Source organism: Callorhinus ursinus, unplaced genomic scaffold (genome assembly GCF_003265705.2).
Source record: "Callorhinus ursinus isolate GAN/ISIS: 27379988/994484 unplaced genomic scaffold, GSC_fseal_2.0 scaffold8, whole genome shotgun sequence".
Lineage (NCBI taxonomy): Eukaryota > Metazoa > Chordata > Mammalia > Carnivora > Otariidae > Callorhinus > Callorhinus ursinus.
Window position 1 is genome coordinate 23939665 of NW_027397070.1, and position 24302 is coordinate 23963966.

A 24302-nucleotide genomic window follows, 5' to 3' on the forward strand; every position below is an offset into this window, starting at 1 on the left:
AGGAGGAGATGACTCCTTCAACACCTTCTTCAGTGAGACGGGTGCTGGCAAGCATGTGTCCAGGGCAGTGTTTGCAGACTTGGAACCAATGGTCATTGATGAAGTTCACACTGGCACCTACGGCCAGCTCTTCCACCCTTAGCAGCTCATCATAGGCAAGGAGGATGCTGCCAAAAACTATGCCCCAGAGCACTACACCATTGGCAAGGAGATTATTGACCTTGTCTTGGATCAAATTTAAAAACCGGCCAACCAGTGCACAGGTCTTTAGGGATTCTTGGTTTTCCACAGCTTTGCAGGGGGAATTGGTTCTGGGTTTACTTCCCTGCTGATGGAATGTCTCTCTTTCGATGATGGCAAGAAATGCAAGCTGGAGTTCTCCATTTACCCATCCCCTCAGGTTTCCACAGCTGTAGTTGAGCCCTGAAACTCCCTCCTCACTAACCACACCACCTTGGAACATTCTGTGCCTTCATGGTAGAAAATGAGGCCATCCAGACATCTGTCATAGAAACATTAATATTGAACGCCCAACCTATACTAACTTAAATAGGTGGTAGGTCAAATTGTGTCCTCTATCATAGCTTCCCTCAGATTTGATGGAGCCCTAAATGTTGATCTGACAGAATTGCAGACCAGTCTGGTCACCTGTCCCCACATCCACTTCCCTCTAGCCACATATGCTCCTGTCATCTCTGCAGAGAAAACCTACCATGAACAACTTTCTGTAGCAGAGATCACCAGTGTACGCTTTGAGCCAGCCAACCAGATGATGAAATGTGACCCTCACCATGGTAAATACACGGCTTGCTGCCCGTTGTACCATGATAACATGGTTCCCAAAGATATCAATGCTGCCACTACCACAATCAAGACCAAATGCAGCATCCAGTTTGTGGATTGGTGTCCCACTGGCTTCAAAGTTGGTGTTAATTACCAGCCTCCTACTAGTATGTGTTGGAAACCTGGCCACAATAAAGGAAGCTGTATGCATGCTGAGGAACAACACAGCCATTGCTGAGGCTTGGGATGGCCTGGACCACACCTTTGACCTGATATATGCCAAACATACTTTGTTCACTGGTGTGTGGTTGAGGGGAGTTTTGGGGGGCCCGGAAGGACATGGCTGCCCTCGAGAAGGACTATGAGGAGGTTGGTGTGGATTCTGAAGAAGGAAAGAAATACTAATTACCATTCCTTTCAGTCCTGCAACACGTCACACTCAGAACTTTAGCTTCAACATTAGCTGACAGGCATTAAAGCTTTCTAGTTGGATTATCTTCACTTTTCACTGTAATCATGTCTTACTTTTCCATGCATACCTGTAAGATTTTTCCATTATGTCTCAAAGTAAAGGCTTTAAGAAAGAAAAAAAAAATAGATGAAAAGGGTACATTTTCTAACGCAATCTATGAGGCCAATAGTACCCTGATGTCAAAACAGATAAACACAAAAAAGGAAACTAAAAATTAATGTTTCTTTAGACTATGTACGTGAAAAATCCTCAGAGTACTAGAAAACTAAATCTAACTAAATCTAACTAAAGCAACATATAAAAGGATTATAAACTAGGACCCAGTAGGGAGGCACCTGGGTGGCTCAGTTAAGCATCTGCCTTAAGCTCAGATCATGATCTCAGGGTCCTGGGATCGAGCCCCGCATTGAGCTCTCTGCTCAGCAGGGAGTTTGCTTCTCCCTCTGTGCTCTCTCTCTCAAATAAATAAATAAAATCTTAACAACAACAACAACAAAAAACACAAAACCAGAACCCAGTAGGATTAATCACAGGAATCTAAGGTTGGCTTAAAATCCAAATATCAATGAATGTAATACACATTTTAGTAAAGTAGTGGCCTTATGAAGAGGTCCTATAATGCCCTGTAGTGTAATGTCCTCTGTTCACCAGACCTGGTGCTTTTTAGTGGTGTCTCCTAAGTGTGTTGCATGTGCCTACTATTGTGGTTGAGTCATGTTTGCCTTCAGTCCAGTTATCTGCAATGGTTCTCTTTGCCTGTTGTAGGCAGGGTTTGGTTTCTGTGTTGTTAGTGGGTCAGTCTGGGGCTGCCTTGAACTTGAGTTGAGTCAGCCCAGGCATTAAGCAGAGCGGCAGTAGCATTGAACCGCAGGGGGCACTCTCCCTTTGTTATCCCTGAGAAGCTTTCATTGGTGGGTGGGGCTGCAGTCAGACCAGTTATCTGCCTCCAGCCCACGGCTGGGGCTGTAGTGAAACTGGTGCATATGGTGATCTTCCCCTCTCCTCAGGGAAGGAGTCACTTTGGAGAGGTGCTTGTCCCTCTCAGGACTACTTGCATACTACCAGGCTTATGGCACCATTGTGGTTGGACTCTTGCCAAAGGTGTATTAAAGGGCATGTCCTCAGAAAATTACAGGGGTTGATTGTGAAGTGCCAGCAAGTTCCTCCCAGGTCCACTGTAGGAAGGGACCTGCAAACACTTAGGAAAACTCCTTCCAAGAACAGCTGAGTTGGAGCAGGCAGATTCACAGAAGTACCTGGGGGCTGGGCACTGTTAGCAAGCTAGGTGCAGAGTGTTGGCGCTGTGCTGGTTCCTGCAGGTGTCCATATATCCAGGCTGGGAGGCAGGGGTAAGAAATGGTACCCACCCTCTCTTTTGTTCCTGGAGAAGTCTCTCAAAGAACCTAGCCCTTCCAGCCCACATAGTGAGATCACTAAATAAATCTCCTTCCTGTATACCCTAGGTATTTTTCAAACTGTTCTCTCTATGCTATATTTCAGCCCGCTGTTCACTGTGCTATCTCTTTAAGGGTGGAGAGACTGTTTCCTACTACCCTTTGGTTCTCCCAGAGCTGAGCCCACTGATTTTTGAAGTTATAGGTGTTAATCCCCACTGATTATAAAAACTCATGAAGCCAGGCCCCTCTGGCCTTCAAAGCCAAATATTGTGGGGGATTACTCTTCCCAGTGTGGTTCCCCCTACCCCCCCAATGCCTGGGCTGCCCTGTATGGGGGTCTGCTGTCTCCCATCCCCACACCCCTGGCGTCCCTCCTTCCTACAAATGTCCCATGGATCTGTTTAGCTCCTGACCATCTCTGTCTTTTTTACTCTCTTCGGTGTAGTCTCTTCTCTACATTTAACTGTGGAAAATCTGTTCTGCTCGTCTTCAGGTTGTTTTCTGGGTGTGAAAGGATGTTCTGTGTACTTGTTTCTCACTTATATAGATTTCAAATTTCATACCAGTACAAAGATGGAATTTCTAGTTTTAACTGGATCATATTCCATTCTTCTAAAATCCTTAAACTCAATTCTTCAGTCAGTTACAAGCAAAATGTCTTACCGGTATAAAGATTTTAAGTGCTTACAACTCTAAATTTAAGCTTCAGACCTCTAGTGTTAAATGTCTGTAATTCATGCCAAGTGTCAGAATCAATGTAATGAGAAACAGTGAGACATAGTGCCATTGTTACATGTCATCTGTGGAGTACCAAAAATATCTTCAATGTCAGTGTTAATGCTATAATTGCAGGGGCCATTGGTGACATGTTAGAGTCAATACTTTAATCTGAAGAGGCCATCATCATTAATCGGTTGTACTCACTGGCTAAGAAATGGCTCCATTTTCATAGCTTAAAATCAAAGTGTTTTTGCAGTCTTTGTAACTTCTAAGCCTTTCTTTTCAAAGTCATTGACTAAGCCTTATTTTCATGATGAGTTCAGCATGAAAGCAGAAGCAAGAGTAATTTCATACTCTTAATGACTTTTTTCTTTAATACTTAAACAGGAATTATTGCTTTTTAAAGGACCCTTTGCTTTTATATTAAAATTTGTTAAGCTCAAACATTGGTACTTCATTAAACTGTTTTTGAGTTTTCTAATATAATAAGGTCTAATGGCTTAATTTAATTAAGCAAACATAACATTTAGCTGGCATGCTGTATTTTCTCCAAACTACTGATTTTCAATCTTTAAATTCTTGAGGGATAAGGTAGTTCTGCATTCAGATCTTTTACCACATAACATCTTGCAGCATATAATTAAAACATTTGCATTTGTTTCCAGATAAAGTACCGGATTTAGGCCTCCTTCTTTCCCCTAATAACAGAGATGTAAATGGAAAGAAAGCAGTCAAGGACTAGTGAAAATTTGAAATAGCCCCTATGAAGATTTGAAAGGGGGATCAATTAGGAATAAATAAAATGATTTGCAATTAGAAAACAGGTTGCAGAAGTTACAGCTCCTACATTTGTAGCAGAACCAATTGCTAAGACTGTGGGATAGTTGTTTTCACTCTCAAAGCAATCCTAAATGTCACAATAACATGATAAAAACAAGAGGATAGATGCAAGGGATTTTTATGAATAAACAGTACTTGATGATCTGTTGAAGAATCAGGACTATCTAGGATGACTCCAGGGTTTCTGGCTTGGGAAATGTGTGGATCATAATGCTTTCCTAACAGAAAGCTCAAGACAAGATGAAAATGTGGTAAGATGCAGAAGATAATTCACCTTCAGTCTCCTGAGGTCATGTTACTTGAGAGGCTTCCAGGTGGAAAGACTATGAAATTCAGGCACTAAAAATCAAAATAAAATGAAACGTGCTCAGTTTGGGCTGCTAGTTGTTCAGTAAATGGGGCCTTGACAAAGAACCCTTGTTTCCTTAGGAATCAAATTCTTCATCTTAGACGAGGAAAAATAAAAGGAAGTTATTCTGTAGTACACTCACGACACATTCTCAAGAGAATGATGTTGACAGTTCTATAATCACAGTCTGAAGCAGTTCCCAGAAGATTATTAAATGTACAGGGTCTGATGGAGGATCCATACTACGTTTTCCTATCTAACTCCCAAAAATATGTGATATATGGAACTGTCTCATTCAGTTGCACTCAGCTATAGAGATTGTTAACAGTTATTTAACTTTTTTTTTTCATTTTTCTAATGGGAATGAAAAACACACATGAAGAAGAGGTATGTCTTCCTATTGGCCAACTCAATTATTCCTCATTTTTGTAACATTGTCATCTCTGTGAATAGGTTGCCACCTGTGTAATCAGGTAGAAAAAAGTTTTATAATATTAATAGAAATTACACTAATATTTATTGCAATACGGGTATATCAAATATATTTTAATTTTGTGTATTTTAGGCCTTAGGGAGTCATAATTTTACCTGAAAATATCAGACAAAAGCAAAAAGTATCTGTAAAGCCATTCTTTCTGAGAAAGATAGAAAGTAAGAAGTGAAAAACTAGCTCTCCAGTTTCTTTCCCAGAGGTGACCACAAGTAACAATTCTTGTCATTATTTCAGTGCTTGCAAACAAACTCAATAGGGTGAAGGAAAGTTATCCCAGAAAGAACAATGTAACTACTGTATAAGAAGTAAAAAGCAGGGCACTTGGGTAAAACAGTTGGTTGTGCATCTGACTCTTGGTTTCAGCTCAGGTCATGATCTCAGAGTCCTGAGATTGAATCCCACCTCGAGCCCCAAATGGGGCTCCATGCTCAGTGGGGCATCTGCTTCTCTCCCTCTCCCTGTGCTCTTTGCCCTGCTCATGTGCTCTTGCTCTCTCTCTCTCTCCCCCTAAGATAAAAACAAATAAATCTTAAAAAAAAAAAGAAGTAAAAAGCAAATGTAGGAAAGGTAAACATGAAAGACTACCAACTGTTTAAAGCAACAATGTTAACAAATCACTGTGGTGTGGATAACATAACTGACAGTAAAATATATAACAATAGAGGAAAATCAGCCAGAGGAGTTTAAATAGCATTAAAGCAAATGTTTTACATTATACTGGACTTTGTCTGATTTAAGGTACATGGTAATAAGTTATGGATGCCTTTTGTAATTCCTGAAGTAACTAGTAAAATAATGATAATTAAAGTCATAGCAAGTCAAGATAACAGAAGAGATACAATGAAATAATAAAACATATGCAATTAATACAAAAAAATCAAGAAAAGGCAAATAAAAAGCCAAATAAAAGATACTGCAAATAGAACAAAATGAGCAAGATTTTATGCCCCCACCCATATAAATACACACACATATATATACCTACATTATATATGCATACACACAGACATATATGCTATGTCAACATGTTATGCAAGCAAAAACAAAGCTGATTTGCTGTACTAATATACTATATATTATAATATTTTTAATTTATATTAACATGTAATATTAATATAGCACAAATGGACCTAAAGGTAAAACGTAAAACAGGAGAGATAAAGAGAGACATTTCATAATGATAGGTAACTTAACAGGAACATATAACATTAATAAATTTATATAAGCTTAATTATATAGCTTTAAAATATATAAACCCAAAAGTGACAAACCTAAAATAAGAAATCAGTAAATCCACAATGTAAGTGGGAGATTTTTAAACATTTCTCTTAGTAACATATAGAAAAAGGAGACAGATACAGCACATTTAAATATCATGATTAACCAATTTGACCTAATTGAGATTACATCCAACACATGCAGAAAAATATATCTTTTTCAAATGTACATAAAACATTTATCAAAATATTCTGGACCATGAATCATGTCTCAACACATTTCAGAGGTTGACAATAAGACAGTGTGTGTTCAGTGAATACTGTCAAATTAAGTCAGAGCTCAATAAGGAAAAAATAACTAGAATATATCCACATTTGTGGAAATGAATCAGAACACTTCTAACTAACCTATGGGTGAAATAAAAAGACAATCACAAGGGCATTAGAAAATATTTTTAACTCAATGGTGATGAAAATATAGCAGATCAAAATGTTGAGGATGCAGCCAAGGCAATAATTTAAAAAGTGGGAAACTCCCATTCTATAGTCCTAGCATCCACAGATGGACTTCAAGTTTAGAATGTGAGAGATGGTATGCCTTCAGAAACCTTTTTAAAGCAGCCTGGAGGCCAAGCATCTTGAGAAAATATTCCTCAGGTCCTCTTTGCAGGCAAAATTAATATCATTTCCCATTTATTTCATGGTGAAGACCATTGTCTGGCATTTGACTGAGTCTTCTACCTTACCTTCCCATCAGGTTATTAACTCTGTCACAGGAAATGGAATTATAAAATAGAAACTTGCCTACCCTGTATTTCGCCATGTAAGATCAAATCACACATATCAACAGAATAAAAGTCAATGCTAAATTTCAGATGCCTATGGTTTGAAGACTAAAACTGATATGATTTCAAACTGAGACAATAACATGTAAAGCTGACCTCCAATCATGGAGCTTAGATGGATCTCTGAAGACTTCCAATCCCCTCTCTGGACAGATGCAGGGTGCTCTGGAGAATTAATCAGCAAAGAACCAAATGAATCCGTCATTTGAGCCAGGCTGCCTCATAGACTGCTGGCCTTTGAACAAAATGGCAAGATCTGTTCCATTTTTATAAATTTAGCCAGAAAGGCTCACTGGTTTTTAAAGAAGTAAGAAGATTAAGGTATTTCAAGACATACAGAAATCAAGTGAGAAACATGGAAAAAAAATTCTCTCTGTTCAACCAGGCATAATAAACATCACAATTAATACAAGCATGTTAAATTATCCTTAATCATTAAAATTAACTTATACATTCTTTCCATTTTCTATCTTTCAAATAACTTCAACTTTAATTAGCACCAGTATTATTTTCTCTTAATCACTTTCATAAAAATGAAAGTTATCTCTAAAGGAGTCTGTTACATTGGGTTCTCTTAAATCCCCAATCATATTTCATTTGTTAGGCAAATATTGATTGATAAACATCAGACAATTCTTATTTTCCTCTGCCTTTTACAGGATTTCAGAGAGTTTCCAGATACTGGTGTTGTTTTCTTCTTAAGATGAGTTTACATTTCAATAATTTAGAAACTAAAGTGTTTATTTCATATCCACATATGGGTTAGGTGTCCTCACATATTCCTGCTAGATAAATTGCATACTTTTAGGTATGACAATAATTTCTGGATAGGAAAACCCAGGTCATCTCCTCACACACAAAAGAAAAATCATGCTTAAACTAATGTTTTTCAAACTGTGGTTCTGAATCCACTTGCACTTGTTATAAATTCTGACACTCTGATCCTACCCTAAAACTACTGAACAAAAAGTAGGGGGAGGATCAGACCCCTGTATTTTTAATAAGCTCCTCAGGTGAATTCTTATGCACACTCCAGTGCATAAGAATATTGGAAACAAATATCTAGAATACAGCATTTTAATTTTATATAAATTATATCCTTAAAAAATACAGTGAACTGATAAATTCAATGTCTAGAGTGAGAATTTCTTTAAAAAATGGAATCTATTTATAAAAAGTTTGGAATAGTATCTGAGTTCTCTCATAGAACCAGAATGGTTAAATCCATAATATCCTGATAAACAGTGTAAGTCAGTCAGAATTTGGAGAGAGAGAGAAAAATAAGAGAATAAATGAGCAGAACTGCAGAACTGTTAGTATTCTCATCATTTTAAGAAAAAGTAGCTTCTAGGACATTATGATAACTAAAGATTAAAGTTGTTCTGCACACACACCATTCCTGATTACCCTGGAAATGGGACCTTCACCTTATCAAAATGATAATAAAAACCACATGCAAATAAGGTAAATGAAATCGAGAAAAGGAGCCTCACTTATTCTAGGTAGGCTGTTTGAGAAACGATGCTGAGCCAAGCCAAAATGAGGGCATGAGAAGAATAGGAGTGATGTATAAAACAGTTGGGTTGCATATCTAAGAAAGAGAGAGACTTTTATCCCATGTATTGCTGAGTTGTTATTTTGTGATGATTCCAGTAGTTTTGGCATTAAATAAGTCATTATGTCTCAATATGCCATGCTGTCTTACCTAGTTAATTCACTGGTCTCCCTACTTTGAGAGGCACCTAAGATTAGACACACTGGCCTTGGAAAAGATAAGTTTAAGTAGCCCAGGCACCTTGCTGCTTTACACGGCTCTACTCCTTGCTCTCAGGATCCAGGTCCTAAAGTTCTCCTTAGGGGTAAGGGGTAAGGAGCTGTCCAAAATATAAATGCTGGTCCGTTCACTCAGGTGGATAGCCTTTATTACCGTGTTTTATTTTCTGCACAGATTTTAAAAATCAAAGTAATATATGTACATTTTAAAAGTCTAACTATAGGGGTGCCTGGGGGCTCAGTTGGTTGAGCAGCTGACTCTTGATTCCAGCTCAGGTCAGGATCTCGGGTCCTGGGATCCAGCGGGCTCAGCGATCAGTGGGGAGTCTGCTTCAGGACTCTGTCTTTCCCTCTGCTCCTCCTCTCACTTGCTCTCTTTCTCTCAAAAAAATAAATAAATCTCTTAAAAAAAAAGTTAACTATAATGAAAAACAATTGACCCTTTCCTCACTTCTTCCTATTTCCGAATCACTCTCCCCTAAATTTTGTAACTATTTTTTCTGACACCTACCTACTTGGTTATAAATGAGAGGGTTATACTCCTATTTCTTGAATTACCAGTTTAAGATATTAACAATTTCCTTGTATTATGCAAGAAGAGGATTTATATTTTCCCTAATTTGTTCTTTTTAAATGCCAGCCTCTGGGAGCGCCTGGGTGGCTCAGTCCTTAAGTGTCTGCCTTCGGCTCAGGTCATGATCCAGGGGTCCTGGGATCGAGCCCCACATGGGGCTCCCTGCTCAGCGGGAAGCCTGCTTCTCCCTCTCCCGCTCCCCTGCTTGTGTTCCCTCTCTTGCTGTGTCTCTCTCTGTCAAATAAATAAGTAAAATCTTAAATAAATAAATAAATAAATAAATAAATAAATAAATAAATGAAAGAAATCTTTAAATAAATAAATAATAAATGCCAGCCTCTTTCCTTCTTCTGTTACACCTTGGGTATCCTTGGGTATAGAGCCTCTAGTTCAATTTCTGCACCAAATAAATTCTATTGTCTTGCGGGGGTAAGAGAGGCAGCTGTGTGCTGCCCAAGATTGGGAATGGGCCTCAAGATTCTTACAAAGACTTGTAGTTTACCCGCCTTCTTTTTCACCTCTACTGTACCTGGTCCTCTAGTGTGAGAACCCTTCCAGTGAGAACTATCTTGCTTGCCTTTGACATTTCCTTTCATCTTTCATCTACTTTCCAGCTTCTAAAACTATGTTGTCATCTCCTTTCTGACTTATTTTGGAGTTTAAAACATATTTATTTTTTTACTGCCACTTGGCCAGGTTTGAGAAAGAAGCAAAGATAAATGCATATGTACAGTACCCTGTGTTTAACCCCAAGTCTCCTGAACAAATAATATAATCCCTTTATTGCTTCATTGGATCACTTCTGTATAAATCAAGTACCAGTGTTTGTCTTGTATTGGTTTAGTTTAATTTAATGGAAAATATTGCTTTAATTCTGACAATGCAATGAGAGTACCATAAAACAGGCATTCTCATACATTGATCATGATCATGTAAATTGGTATAACCCTTTTGGAAAACAATATAGTTTCAGTATATATTTAAAAGCCTTTAAGATTTTAATGCTCTTGGGCCCAGTAAAATTCTACTTCTAAAAATCTAAGGAAACAATCCTAATTACGAGAATAAGAAAATTATGCACAAAGTTACTTATGCACTTATTATAAAAGAATAAAAGAGATAATAATCTATCAGTAAGAAAATGGCTAAGTAAGGAAAGGTATACAGATATTTAAACAATTAAGATGGAATGGGGCTGAAGGCCCACTCGAAAGAGTGGTAGCCTCTGTAAGAAAGGGCTTTTCAGAGATAGAACAAAACCTGGTAAATATGCTTATTGAGGACATATTTATATATTATTAGTATGTTGGAGTTAAAAAACCAGTGATTTGGTCTTGGATAAGACATTAAATATTTAAAATACCTTTAATTCTAAGAATTAGTTCTTAGAAATGTATAAGCTGTGATTTACAAAACAGAATCCAAATACTTGAAAAACACAAGTCAGTTTGGCTCAAAAGGACTTGGGGTATATTTAAATCAGCATAACTTATTTGTATAGCAGTACTAAATAGCTTCTGAATGTCTACTTTGATAATGATACATGAATATTCTTACTCCAGGGGCCAGTGTAACTAATTACTTTGGAACCCTGATGTTTAAATTTATGCCAGCATTCTCTTTCTTGAGAAAAGTGCAAACCACCTCATACAAATTCAACTCATTTGTTCAGAGTATTTCTAGCCGGTATGATATATGAAACAAATAGATTCCCAAACTTAGTAAGCTACAAAGAATATTTGGCATCTTGTTGAAATCTGTATCATAAAATCAAACTCTCCTGTACTCTAAGTCAACTGTTCTTTGCACTGGCCTTCACTGCCATTTCATTAGACTGAAAAAGCTTCCCTCAAGGATGATCAACTGTAAGGCAGAGGAGATTAACCTCTCACTTCCTGGTAATGATTTTAGGGTATTAAAAAGCTACAGTGAGCCTGAAGCAAGTGAGAACATTAATGATCAATTATGTTTGAACAAAGTTTATGATTAAAATTCAATAACTAAAGCTGTTGTGACATTACTCTAATAATCAGAATGGCTTAATGTCCTATGTCAAAATGGAGTATAACCATATATCATTTATATCATCTTACAAGCACTGAGAAAATAACTAACTTGAGATATTTTATGCTGATTGACTCTTTGCAAGGATTGTTTATTTAAAATGAGTTAAAAGGAAGTTCATCCCTCTTGATTCTACTGACTATTTCAGTCACACTAATCATATGTACTTCACTGCCTACGATAAAAGTCTGACCCATAATTAATATTGTGCCTTGTGTGATCCTCCAATGTAGACTGAACTCCATCTTAACGACTACTATCATGGCATTTCATTCTATGCAATGACTATTTCCATTTCCCAAATAAAAGACTCTATTAAAGCTACTTTGGTGCTATAAATATAATACATTCTATTAAAAGAAAGCCTTATTCATAAATTTATGAATGATTGTAAGTCCTATATATAAAGCTGTTTAAAATACTACCCTTTTAGTTCATTGCAAAGACTTTCTATGAATGTGTATTAAAAGTTATAATATTAAGTGCATTATGATTTTTTTAGTATCAAGAGGTTCCAGTACCATGAGGGGTAAAGATGGAATTATACAAGGAACGTGGGGGGTGAATAGATCCCTTCCTTTAGTCATGTGTGCTAGTGGCAATACTATAGTTTTCTTCCTTAGACCCAGTCATGTAGTGATTTGGGAAAGGAAAAAAGGAAAGAAATGTGTAACCTTGGGAAACCCCCAGGTCTTACCAGAAATGAGGCATGTTCCTTAATGAAATGTCAGGTCCTTGTGATAAGAAGGAAAAGGGATATAAAGCTGCATTGAGAATAAGATTTAAGTTGGTAATTCTACTGTGCTACTAGCTGTCAAATTTTCATAGGACAAGCTCTTATTAAAAGGAAAAATAAGGGTGCCTGGGTGGCTCAGTTGGTTAAGCGACTGCCTTCGGCTCAGGTCATGATCCTGGAGTCCCGGGATCGAGTCCCACATCGGGCTCCCTGCTCAGCGGGGAGTCTGCTTCTCCCTCTGACCCTCTTCCCTCTCATGCTCTCTATCTCTCATTCTCTCTCTCTCAAATAAATAAATAAATCTTTAAAAAAAAAAAGGAAAAAGGAAAAATAAAATTGTCTGTACTCACAAATCATCAATACAGCATTTTGAAAAATATGCCAAATTTTATTGGAAATGTATTCAAATGCATTTGCTCTCTTCCTTTAAGACTCTAATCAAATAATCAACTCTTGCTTAGAGTTTTTCTTGATATATTTCTTCTCAATAGATTGTTGCTCAGATTTCAGGATCCCAATAGTATTTTGTACTTAATTAATTTTTAGCAAGTAGTTCACTATTGTGTAATAATTTGTGTTCATGTCTATTTCTTCCACTAAGCCAGGAGTTCCTTAATGCCTGGGACTGTGTTACTTATCTTTAGATTCCAAGTAAGGATAACAGTGCTATATGGAGAATTCTAAATAAATGTTTTAAAATAATAATTTTTTATCAACAACTATTTATCAAATCCCTACCATGTACCAAGAGCAAGGGTAGGCACTGGGGATTCTGAGTAAAAAAGTTAAAACCCTTGATGGAATTTACATAATGTAAGGTGAAATACAATACATAAATATATTATATATTTACATTGATATATATAATCTGTTAATATCAGAAATATTTACTGTCTGTTCCAATCAAAACCTGGTGATAGGCAGTTGGGTCCTGGAACTCCCTCTTAGAGTAGTTATTTTAGGAAGCTTGCAATTATAAATCCTTTCACTGCCTCTTAGAGATGTAAATCTCCTGCCACTCAGAACTGTATTCTCAAGGACCTGAGAACCAGTGTCTCTTTGAAGTGCAAACATTCAAGGAAGTAACTCTCACTCTTGTTCCCAGTCCTTGTTGGAGGGAAAGGACCCAACGTTGTTGCAGCCTTGTTTTATTTCTTTTTTATTTAAATTCAATTAGCCATCTTATAATACATCATTTAGTTTCAGATGTAGTGTTCTTGTTCAATAATTTGTCAGTTACTTATAACACCCAGTACTCATCACATCACGTGCCCTCCTTAATGCCGATCACCCAATTACCCCATCCCCCCACCCACCACCCCTCCAGGAACCCTCAGTTTGTTTCCTATAGTTAAGAGTCTCTCATGGTTTTTCTCCCTCCCTGAGGACTTCCCATTCTGTTTTTCCTCCCTTCCCCTACAGTTTTCTGCCCAGTTTCTTATATTCCACATATGAGTTAAACCATATGATAGAGCAGCCTTGCTTTAACTTGCAACACTGCCTCGTCATGAAGATACAACTGTTTGTTTCTCCTCTGGATAAACGCCAATGAACAAACCCATATAGCCCAGTCACAGGGACGCAGCCCCTCTTGATACCCTCAGTGCCTTTGCCTCAGCATACCTCAGACTGAAAAAAATCTCCTGCCTTTTGTTTCATGAAGTTGAGTTCAGTACCCACTGGATCCTCCTTCCTATAGCAATAGTCATCACTGAATAACATCTATACTCAGCACTTTCGTGTCTGGCTTTCCTTATCTTTGACAGGTGTGTATGTGGAGAATGATCTCTTAGGCAGAGGGAAAAGCTCTCAGGTTGAAGTTTGCTTGGTGTTTCTGAGGAACACTAGAGGCCAGGGAGGCTAAATCAGAGTGAGAGCAGACAGAGTGGTGGGAATGAGTTCAGAGTAATACTGGGCTGTATATGCCCTCATAAAACTTTGGATCTTACATGAATAAGACAGCCATTGGTGGAACTTAAGCCAGGAATATCATGATCTGACTTATTTTACAAAAATTACTCTGGCTGCAGAGTGGAGAACAGACTGGTGGCAAGCTGGGGACAAAAATGGAAGAAAGATTGCCAACTAGGAGGTGATGGAAATGTCCAGAAGAGAAACAGCATGGATTGGACCAGCTTGCTGGTTGTGATGAAGGTGTTGAGAAGTAGTCAGAGAAATAGATTCAAACAAAGTTCATCTACTATGTAGCAATGTTTTCATAAGCATGTCTTCCTGGTCAGGTGTGGAGAGTGTTCCATGCTCTCCAGTTTTTCATACCTTTTTGATTAAAAAAAAAATCAAACACTTCATCTATCAACCATAACTATGGTCCTCTTGATACCAGCTAGACTAACTGCCATCATCTTACTAATGATTGAATGCATGAGAACTTTTTGCACAAGTTAGGCATTTTAATTCTGCATTAGAGGCAACTTGATGTGCATGCTTTTGACCCATAAGCAAAAAAATAGTCCATGGTAAATAAACTAGTCTGCTGTACTTAATTGGTAAAAAAAAAAAAAAAAAAATTATGACAAGACCATGGAGGAAATTTCTCTGACAGCAAATAAATAAGTACCTCACTCAATGATTCTGCTCCCCTTCACTGGCCATTGCAGACACTATTTTGAATACTTAAGGCTTATACAATTCTGAAAGAATAATAGGAAATATATCCAGGAGAGAACACTTAAAAGTGTTCTACAACCAAGAATTTTCTAAAGCCTTTGTATTGAATCCGGGAAACATAGAGTTTAGAAAAGGGATTTAAAAAAAGATCTTGGGGTTCAACTAAAATCCCTATGTCTAAAATATAATACCAAATAAAACCACTTAAAAAAGCAATAATCTGGGAACCTGTTTAATAATCCATTTGGGATCTAAGATAGTACCACTCATTCATGCATGCAGTGAACTTGTACTGAGATCCTCCTACATGCCAACCCTAGTGTTGCACAGTGGATAAATCAGTGTGTTCCCTAAAGTGGTCATAACTACTGCACTAACTCCCGGTAGAAACCTCATCTTCTCAGCTGACTGACAAAACCTGACATTAGCTTAATTACTTCCTTTATGGTGCTTATCTTTAGTGTCTGAAGCAATTCACGTTTACATTGAATACAGACACTGACCTCAGATTAGTTTCATGAACTAACAAATTCTTGATTTACTACTGTGTAAAATGGACTGTGGAAGAAATGATACCTAAATCCCATTTTTATATTCTCCTCTCAGAGTGCACTAGCATTTTAGTTTATTTAGAATGATCTTTAGGGGCACCTGGCTGACTCAGCCAGTAGAGCATGTGGCTCTTGATCTCAGGGTTGTAAGTTCAAGCCCCATGTTAGGTGTAGAGATCACTTAAAAATAAAATCTTAAAAAAAAAAAATCTTTAAAGATCCTATGCATTTGTCTCTAGCTGATTAGTCACTTCAGAGATAGTCTCAGTTATCTGAAAATGACCACGGGGGACACATAAGGAGGGTGGCTTCTGGGAATTTTTTCAAAGTTATTTTATAAGAATTGTGAAACCACACTTAATCACTCTAAAATAAGCATGTCATAATTTTCTTTAGGGGTTTAAAGAGTTTGTGAAAGTTAAAAATTCCATCAACAGGGTACAGGATAGACTATTATGATCTCCCCTGAGTATAAACTCTCCTACTTCGGCTTTTTATCCTTCCCATTCAGTCACTGTGGATAGCTTCTCATTCACTTTGCATTATACTTCTTTCAGAAGGAACTGTGAAGATTAAGATATAGAATACCACTTGTCCTTATGTATATGATCAATCCAGAGTTCTTTCAGTGTTAACATTTGGCCTGGGATTATTGTTTCCAAAGCTGGAAAAGAGAGGGTCTAAATTGTAGTCTTACTTGTTATTTTCATTTCTTTGATTTTGACACAGAAAGTTCCCCTCTTCCTCCTTCACCTTCTCCTCCTTTCTCTCTTCCTTCTTTCTCCTTATTTTTCTTCTTCTTCCTCTTCTTTCACTTTATTTAAAAATTCTAGGCTCCCAGGAGTATTGCTCTATAGAGTTGTACCTAAAAACAGAGATGAGAAGAAATAAGACATTTGAGGTAAAATATATCTTTTATTCATTTCTCTATCTTCTCTGTAGGGAATGTTAGTAGTATCATTAAAATAATTCTGAACATTTTTTTCAGGACTTTATGAGATATTAAACATTTTGGTTTATAAATATTAAGGAAAACATTAAAAGTAACTTTAGTTCACATTATTGTCAGAATATCATAAAACAGATACATCACATTTATAAAATGTTTACTTTTGTCAGACCACAATTACATACCAATAGTTTTTACCTATTAAAAATCCTATACAAGAAACTTATTTTTTTCCAAATGAAGAAACTTAAGCAAAGAACAGCTGTAAAAAATTGCTCACTGAAGATAATTTTCATTTCTCTTTTTTCTTTCCACAATGGGAGACATCATACAACTAAGTGCAGATCTTCAAATGACCTCAATCCTTGATTGCATTAGTATGAACTACTCCTGTCTTAACTGTTTAAAAAAAGCAAAAGAAAATGGTGCCATGAAAAAAAAATCTAAATACTCACATTATCTCCACATTTTTATATGTAACAACCTTACAAAATTGACAAAAGAGGCAAGGAAATAGACAAAAGAAATTGACAGGAAAACCAAATAATAAGGGTAGCAGACACACATAAAACATGATAATTGATTTTGTCATGAACTTAAAAGACAAAAATGGAGAACTTTCAGACAAGGAGTAGAAACTATGTCAAGAATTAAATAGATATTCTTAAATAATCAAATTATATATACTGAAGATAATTAGAGAACTAGAAGATAGACCAAAGGAAAACACCCACACTCAATAAGAGAAAAACAGAATTATGGGAAATAATAGAAAATGCTCTGAGAAACATTCACTTTGTGAAATGGTAGAAAGAGTTAACACACATTTAATTAGAATCCAGAAGCGAAAAGAAGAGAGTGCTAACACTTGAGAAAATAATTGCTGAGTTTTCAAAACTGTTGAAAGATCAAGTCAGAGCCTCAAGAAATGCTACAAATTCCAAGCAGGAAAATACAAATAAAGTGACACATAGAAAGATCATAATAAAACTGAATGCATTAAGACCAAAGGAAATGTTAAAAGCAATCAGAGAAAAGACATGTTGCTTTCAAATGAGTGTAACAGATTGCATATCAAGAAAATTAATAGAAACCAGAAAACAATAAAATGGTATCTTTGAGTAGTAAAAATAAATGACTGCAAAATTAGAATTTTAAACCAAGCAAAAGTATTGCTTAAAAACAAAGGTGAATTTAAGGCATTTTTAGACAAACAAAAACTCAGATAATTCAGCATCACCTGAATTATCACACTAAAATATCACAAAATGTTTTTAAAGCAAAAGAAATGGTACCAAGTTATAGTAAGGAATACAGGAAAGAATAAATATAAATACAAAGGACAGATATGTGAGAAAATTAAATTCAAATTGATTATGTTTTTTAAAACACTGGTGAAAGTTATATATAAGATTAAAATACTCTGTGACAATACACAAAAGTTGGGAAGAGAATAGTAGAGTTAGTATTCTTTTTTTTATATCAGACAAATTAGATTTTTTTGCACATTTTTTTAATTTTATTATGTTATGTTAATTACCATACATTACATCATTAGTTTTTTTTTCTGTTCCAATTAAATTTAATATACAAAAACAGTCACAGAACTAAATCTAGTTCTAGGGCCTATTTTTTTCTCTTTTTTTTTTTCAGTGTTTTAATCAGGAAAGGGTATTGAATTTTTTTTATTATTATGTTATGTTAATCACCATACATTACATCATTAGTTTTTGATGTAGTGTTCCATGATTCATTGTTTGCGTATAACACCCAGTGCTCCATGCTGAAGGTGCCCTCTTTAATACCCATCACCAGGCTAAACCATCCCCCTACCCCCCTCCCCTCTAGAACCCTCAGTTTGTTTCTGAGTCCATAGTCTGTCATGGTTCATCTCCCCATCCGATTTCCTCCCCTTCATTTTACCCTTCCTACTATCTTCTTCTTTTTTTTTAACATATAATATATTATTTGTTTCAGAGGTACAGGTCTGTGATTCATCAGTCTTACACAATTCACAGTGCTCACCATAGCACATACCCTCCCCATTGTCTATCACCCAGCCACCCCATCCCTCCCACCCCCCACCACTCCAGCAACCCTCAGTTTATTTCCTGAGATTAAGAATTCCTCATATCAGTGAGATGATATGATACATGTCTTTCTCTGATTGACTTACTTTGCTCCTCATAATACCCTCCAGTTCCATCCACATTGTTGCAAATGGCAAGATTTCATTCTTTTTGATGGCTGCATAATATATATATACACCACATCTTCTTTATCCATTCACCTTTGATGGACATCTTGGCTCTTTCCATAGTTTAGCTATTGTGGACATTGCTGCTATAAACAACGGGGTGTGCGTACCCCTTCGGATCACTACATTTGTATCTTTGGGGTAAATACCCAGTACGAACTCAAGAGGAGATCGAAATATTCTTTTTTTTTAAGATTTTATTTATTTTTTTGACAGGGAGATAGAGAACAAGTAGGCAGAGCAGCAGGCAGAGGGAAGGGAGAAACAGTCTCTCCGCTGAGCAGGGAGCCCGGCGTGGGTCTCAATCCTGGGCCCTGGGATCATGACCTGAGCTGAAGGCAGCAGCTTTCCAACTGAGCCACCCAGGCATCCCAGGTTAGTGTTCTAAAGACCTTGCCTTGTCTGGGGTGTAGAGCTGCCAGTGTTTCCAGGGATTGAAGGAGAAAACTAGAATCATTTTGCAATTATTGGACTTAGACCCATTCCAGTTGGACTGATTCAATTGAAGGAAAGAAAGTAAAAGGAAAATAAAAGTGGAACAAATGAGAACCAAATTTAAAATGGTATAGATCAGTAACTGTATTAAAATTACATTGAATCAATAGTTCAAATTAAAGGACAGCAATTGTCAAGCAAGAAATAAACAAAATCTATTCCAACCATATGCTGCTTACAAGAAGCACACCTTAAATATAAATACACTAAAAGGTTAAAAGTAAACAGATGGAAAAGTCATGCCATTCAAGTATTAACTAAACAAAACTGGTTAAAGATACAGGACTAAAACAAAAATTATAATTTAAAGAAATAAGTATTTTTAGGTATAGAGAACTATTATAAAAGAGTCAGTCTACCAGGGTGATAGGGCAATTCTAAGTTGACGTATCATACCAAGAATATATCAAGTTCGTATGTACCATATAATACAGTTTCACAATATCTAAAGGAAAAGAATTCAAAGAAATTCAAGGTCAAATAAAAAATGCAGAATTATACTAAAAGATTTTATATATCCCTTTCAGTAACTAATCAAACTAAAATTAATATTTCAAAAAAGGTTGAACAGGATTTACAAATTAAACTAATTATGTATATAGAGAACACTATAATCAACATCTCCAAATTAAATATTTTAATAGATTTTAACTTTTAGAGCATATTTAGGTTCATTGCAAAATTGAGCAGAAGATACAGAAATTTCTCATTTACCCCCTGCCCACATGTGCATAGCCTCCCTCATTATCCACATCCCCCCACCAGAGATGTGGATTTGTTACAATTGATGAACCCACATTGACTCGTCATTATCACCCAAAGTTCATAGTTTACATTATGGTTCACTCTTGGTGGTGTACATCCTATGGGTTTGGTGCATTGTATAAGCATGTATGTACCAATATAGTATCATACAGAATGATTTCACTGTCCTAAAAAAACCTCTATGCTTCACCTATTCATCCCCTTTCCCCCAGTCCCTGCAACCTGATCTTTTTAATTGTCTCCACAGTTTTGCCTTTTTTCAGAATTGTCATATAGTTAGAATACTACAGTATGTAGCCTTTCCAACTGGTGTTCTTCACTTAGTAATACATATGTAAGTTTTCTCCATGTCTTTTTGTGGTTTGGTAGCTCAGTTCTTTTTTAGTACTAAGTAATATTTCTTTCTCTTGATATACAGTTTCTTTATCCATTTATCTACTGAAGGACATCTCAGCTGCTTTCAACTTTTGGCAGTTGTGAATAAAACTGTTATACATATCCATACCCAAATTTTGTCTGGCCAAAATTTTCAACTTCTTTAGCTAAATACCAAGGAGCACTATTGCTGAATTGTATAAGAATATGTTTTGTTTCATTTTGTAAGAAACTACCAGTTTTTCAAAATGGTTGTACTATTTTGCATTCCCATCCAGAATGAATGAGAGAGTTCCTGTTGCTCCACATCCTTGCCAGTATTTGGTGTTGTCAGTGTCCTGGAATTTGGCCATTCTAATAGTTTTGTCATAGTATCTCATGGTTGTTTTCATTTGCATTTCCTGATGGCGTGTGATATGGCGCATCTTTTCATGTGCTTATTTGCCATTTGTATGTCTTCTTCAGTGAGGTGTCTATTAATGTCTTTGGCCTGGTTTTTGTGTGTGTGTGGAGGGGGGGGTTTTGGGGGGGGATTTTTGTTTTATTTTACTCAGCATAATTCCTTCAAGATTCTTCCAAGTTGTGCATACCAATATTTGCCCTGTTTTTTAATTGGATTGTTTGCTTTCTTATTGTTGAGTTCTTAGAGCTCTTTGTAATTTTGGGATAACAGTGCCTTCTAAGATGTGTCTTTTGCAAATATTTTCTACCAGTCTGTGGCTTGTTTTTTCATTCTCTTGACAATGTCTTTTGCAAAGCAGATATTTTAAACAAAATTTTGACAATGGAGCAAAGATAGTCTTTTTAACATATGGTACTGGAACAACTGGACATCCACATGCAAAAAAATGAACCTAGACAGAGACCTTACAACCTTCACAGAAATTAACTCAAAATGGGTCATAAGCCTAATGTAAAATGCAAACCTATAAAACTCTTAAAAATATAACAAAGGAAAAAATCTAGAAGACCTTGGTTTGGTGATGACTTTTTAAACACAACACCAAAAGCATGATCCCTGAGAGAACTGATAAGCTGTACTCATTAAAATCTTTATCTCACTTCACTTTACAGATTTCTTTAGACAATACTGTCCACACTTGTAGTTTCAACTCTCACTTTTTTGTTTGAACTGTAAAGCATATCTTTAATATGGACCTCACTCTTGAGTTCCAGATCCTTATTTTAAATGCCCCTTAGTATCTCCACACTGACGCGCCACAGTCATCCTGAGTAAAACTTGTCAAAGCCAAAATTCCCGTCCTCCTTTTCCAAACGTGATCTTTTCCTTTATTGCCTACATTGATTATGTGTATTACCAATCATCCCATGCTTAAGTTAGAAATCAATTATGTCATTCTACACCTCCTCTTCTTTATCACTGATTAGATATACTTTATATCACTAATTATTACTTTATCACTGATTGTCAATTCTATTTCTTGTGTACTTTCTAAATATTTATTAGGTTAGTCTCTTTCTCATATCCACAGTGTTGGTGTTAGTCAGGCACTCATAAGTTTCTCACTAGGATAATCGTGTTAGCCTGCTTCTCTGTCCCTCTAAAATTCATTTTCCATAGTGCCTCAACAGTATAAAACACAAAATATGAATCTGACCATAACACCCATCCTCTTGCTTTTAATCCAGTAATAACTATCTACAGCATTTAGGATAAAACATAAATTTTATAAGATGATGTACAACTTTCTGTGTTTTCATCCACCTCCTCATCTTTCCAGCATTATATCCTACAACCCTTTCCATCCACTCTGTACTGTGCTCATATTGAACACTTCATTTCCTACAACTCTCCATGCTCTGTCTCAGATCCATATTTTGTTATGTATTGCTGTCTCTACTGGGAATGGAGTCCCTTGTCTCTAACATCTGGTTAATTTCTCTTCATCCTTCCTAATTTCAACATTACTTCTTCCTAGAACCTCTATTTCCCCTAGGCTGTTTGGATCACTCTCCCTGTGCTTCCATTATCACTCTGCAAACATCAATTTGAACACTTAGCACGTTGCATTTTGATAATTTGCGTGTGTATACAGCCTTACTAATGGCTATATTACTTTTAACCCATACTGGATGGTTAGTGCTCTTTTTTCCAAGTAAATATTTCTAGATGGGATTATGAAATCTAGTATAAGTTTAATATTACATGAATTACATTATTGAGATTTGAAAAGCCTGGGTGCAAGTTAGGTTTTGCTAATATTCTTCCTGGCTGCTAAACTTTGGAGTGTTAAAACACTAAATTGTCAACTCCTCAAGACCAGGAATCTTTCTGTTATTGTCCAAATAGTAATTATTAGGTGATATCTGTTCATCAGTGTTTCTGAATGGCTGATTGTCTGATGGATCTTTGGAAGAAATTGATAGTAAAGGATGGTTCAGTGCCACCGCTGCAAGGTGCGGTTGGTGTGCAACATGTCTAGTCTCAGGGCCTGGACATCGTGGCCTGCTCTCTACCCCAGTCTGGAAGGCTCTAGCCTCCTTTAGCCGGCAACTAAGGCAATGTTTGCTGGAGGGTATTCTCAGCCAAAGACTTTTTCTGACAACTATTTTTATTTTTGCCCCTATGTCTTCCTTAAGTAGATGGAAATTAGATGTATTTATTTTATTGGGAATTTTTCTTAAATGTGTATGCAAAGTATACAATTCTATAATGAATGGGACCTAAATCATTGAAAACCATTTAATTCCTCTGCCTCCTTGGGTTTTTTTTTTTTCATTTACATTTCTCCTTAAATAACTAAACATGTCCTGTTTTTCAGTGATGTTTTTCTATAAACCTGACAAATGACCGTGGGTGTTCTTCTCTGTAGTCTCTCTTTTGCTAGAAAATGAAGTTAAAAGTTAATCACAAATCAGAGTGCCATAATTTTTCATGGTCACAGCACAGAACAACATCAGGAATACATATAAAACTCTTAACTCTGGCCTAGAAATGAATTATCTAAAAGTCACTTTATGCTGAGAGGATAAAAGTAATGATATTTGTGTTTTCTAGGTCAGAGAATGACAAAATACCCTGGAATACCTGAGTATTCCCAGGACAAAAACATGGGCTTCAGACTCAGAAAAAGCTCAGGGATTTTAAGCCTTTGTAGCAAGACTGCTATGTTCAAAATTCAAAAAGTTTCAGAAGTCTAAACTTTGGAGCTTGTAGTAAACCTGCAAATAAAAGTTAATGCCTTACTGTACGCCATATTACTCTTAAATCAAACTAGATGGTCGGAGCTTTTTTCTTTTTTTCAAGTAAATACTTTCAGATGAGATTATTAAATGCACTGTAATATCAGCTTAACATTAAATGAGTTACATTATTTTGATTCAGAAAACTCAGTGTTCAACTTAGTTTCTGCCCCTGAACTTCCTGGCTACTAGCAGATCTGTACTCTCTTAGGACTTCTATCACCTAATCTCTAAAATGGTGATTACAAATAATACACATGTCACATATCATAGGATTGCTGGGAATATATGACAAAAGTTTTTCTTAGACGGTTATTCATACTATAAAATACTCCATATTAGTATTATACTTTCTTAATCAATATCCTTTCTCTTTAAATTAAGACATTATATATATAGATTATAGATTATATGACCCAAGCATCATATCTGCTTTTAACAGGGGTACTTAAATATTATTCACTAATTGATTCAGATAATAAGTACCACGTTGTTTTGTTTGGTGGATCTTATATTTTTTTAAGATTTTAGCTATTTATTTGACACAGGGAGAGAAAGAGAGAGAGAGAGGCAGGCAGAGGGAGAGGGAGATGCAGGCTCCCTACTGAGCAGGGAGCCCGATGAGGGGCTCAATCCCAGGACCCTGGGATCATGACCTGAGCCGGGGGCAGATGCTTAACCAACTGAGCCATCCAGGCACCCCAGTTTGGTGAATCTTAAATGGTAGAATGAGTTTGTAGATGTAGACCAACTGAAATTTTATATGGTCCCAGAAAAAATAAATTATGCAGCCCCTGATCTTCATTAATTACTTT

General features: G+C 36.4%; 1 pseudogene; it reads left to right on the top strand.

Annotated features, from left to right (window-relative positions):
• Positions 1–474: 474 nt before the first annotated feature.
• On the top strand, positions 475–1300 carry LOC141373218 (tubulin alpha chain-like; annotated as a pseudogene).
• Positions 1301–24302: the final 23002 nt, after the last annotated feature.